This window comes from Aplysia californica, unplaced genomic scaffold, assembly GCF_000002075.1.
Source record: "Aplysia californica isolate F4 #8 unplaced genomic scaffold, AplCal3.0 scaffold00271, whole genome shotgun sequence".
Lineage (NCBI taxonomy): Eukaryota > Metazoa > Mollusca > Gastropoda > Aplysiida > Aplysiidae > Aplysia > Aplysia californica.
The window spans coordinates 318,120-320,645 of NW_004797541.1; positions in this window are offsets into that span (position 1 = coordinate 318,120).

The following is a 2,526-nucleotide window of genomic DNA, read 5'->3' on the forward strand; positions in this document are numbered from 1 at the left end:
GTGTGTGTGTGTGTGTGTGTGTGTGTGCGTGCGCGCGCGCTTGCGTGTGTGTGAGAGAGAGAAAGAAAGAGAGAGAGAGAGAGAGAGAGAGAAAGAGAGAGAAAGAGAGAGAAAGAAAGAAAAAGAGAGAGGGGGTGTTTATGAGTGTCTATAGTATAGCCCTGGAGTACACAGTGTATTTAGCCAATAGAAAGCCAAAAGACTCTTGCTTTAGTTTAATAAAAACAATGTTACGGCATTTGCAACACAATGAGGTCATATAAGTGCCGAAGAATAGAGGTTTTACTTTGTTGTAAGGTCCTTGAGGTTTTACTCAAGAGTAACAAACGAAGGGAAAAAAAGAGGAGAGATATGCCGATAGAAGCTTGGTAGGAAAGAAGAAGCAAACAGCACAACGGCACCCGCCAACCACCCACCGAGCCAATAGACGGAGACGAGACACAAGAAAGGGGGAGATATTGAGTCCACCTGCGAGTTCATAAGTTTTCTGCTACAAGTATTCCTTAAGCTTGTCTTTCACGGGTGGTTTTGGATTACTTACAGGGGGATTATGATTGCTATGGATATAGCAACGACTATATGAAGCAACAACAAAATGAAAAAGAAAGAGGGATTAAAATGCCAGACTTGTTTTCATTGCGTTTGTAATCCGTGTGTAAGAAGCAATAACTAACGCTAGTCTTATCGGCAGTGTCAACTTCAAGTTTTCTAACTTCATATATAGAAGTATTATTGCGAGTATAGGACACAAGAAACATAATTTATAATGTCTGAATCTGTCTTTACTTATCCGTGTGGGGGAGTGGTGTATTTCTTTTGCTTTTATTTATAAGGAACGCAAGAATATATTATGAACTATGTAATGTCGAGTTTCATGTTAAAACGTCACAACTTTGGGGGAGGGGGTGACAAAGAGATGGCCAGTTTGGGCCCAAAAGTTGTGTTTCGTTATAAAAAGATTTTTTTAGTCCATCAATTTCTTTTACTGAAACAAACGGAACATTCCAGCTTTTTGCTTGAATTCGTGACAGTTTCGCGTAGTACAATATGACAGTTTTTCATGCCTCTATTGACACAATTTAGATCATCAAGGAGCCGCACTGCTTCGATCTAGTCTGTCAGTGCAGAGACTACCGAGGCCGAATGGTTCAGATTCTAGTGCACTTCTGTAGAAAGATGGGGAGACTCATAAAATTAATAACGTGAGAATAAAGCTAGCTTCTTTTTCCGTCAAAGCGATGGTCTGGTCATTTCATTTTCAGACTCCGGTGCATTTCGTTTGTTGGTGTTTCTCTTTGGTTTTTGGTTTTTATTTGTTGGGTTTTTTTTGTCCAAGTCTATGTCTGCTAATATTTTACCATAGAAGTGTTTGACAGTGGGTGGGGGTAAAATTATACATTATACAATGTACTATCACAGTTGCGTTTTTGTTTTGTTTTGTTGTTGTTAGGAGGGGGGGTGTTTGTTTGGTTTTTTTGCGGGGGGTGTTAAGATACGACGTAACATTATTCATTTAAACTGCTACGAACGTATCATCTTTTTATATGTGGGGAAATGATAATTATGTAAATTTGGTTCACTATTCTTGTTCTTTTAAGGTGTGGCCAGTATGTTATACATTTGAGCTATTATTGTATTTCTCTTTGCTCGTGTAGAATGATGACACACATTAAAATTCAGACCATCCAAAGGGGCACGGAGAGTAGAGGGGGGGGGGGTCGAGAAATTCTTGGAGAAGCGAACGAGACGAATTTTCAGCTCCGGTCACCTGTCAGATGGCCCAGCTACAGCTGAGATGTTAACACCACGACTCCGAATTTCCTCACGTCAAGAAATTTCACCTTTATGGAATCAAAACCACTCTTTGGAGAAAAAAAATTACATATCTAGTACGCTCCGTTCGTCTTGTACACACGGCTAACCACAAAACAAATTAATAATATTATAGCCACTGCCTCAGAATCAGGCCAACAAAGAACAATCAGAAATAGTATTTCCAACACGACATCAGAAGTGCAATCTTTTCCTCTATGAGGGCCCACCCGGGCCACCTGGGGGCATCCGTCTGTTCTTCACAATTCTCTCACACACACACAAACACAAACACAAACGTTTGTCATTTACAGACGCTCTGTCTGGACGACCGAAAGAGGGCCACTTGTGCATGCAGAAAATTACACAGGTATTAAAGTCAAAAGCGCTTTTTGTTAACCTTGATCCGACTGGGAGGAAGGAGAGTCACATTTCGCCTAATCGTGCCAAGCGAGGGTAGCCAGGGAGGTGAAGGGTCACACGCAACTAAAACTTGCACTGCACGAATGGACTCGGTCGACATTCCAATACTAAGAAGGGCATGACAACCAACAGTTTGGATTTGAGTATCTCGAAATATGTGCATTTATTTCTTTATCTATTGAGTTTGGTGTTGTTTGCTTTTGGTTAGTTAACTGCTTCTTGTTTGATTTTGTTTCATGTGTTTTGGGGAGGCGCATGAATGTGTTAGCATTTTGTTTGTTTTGAGGGGGG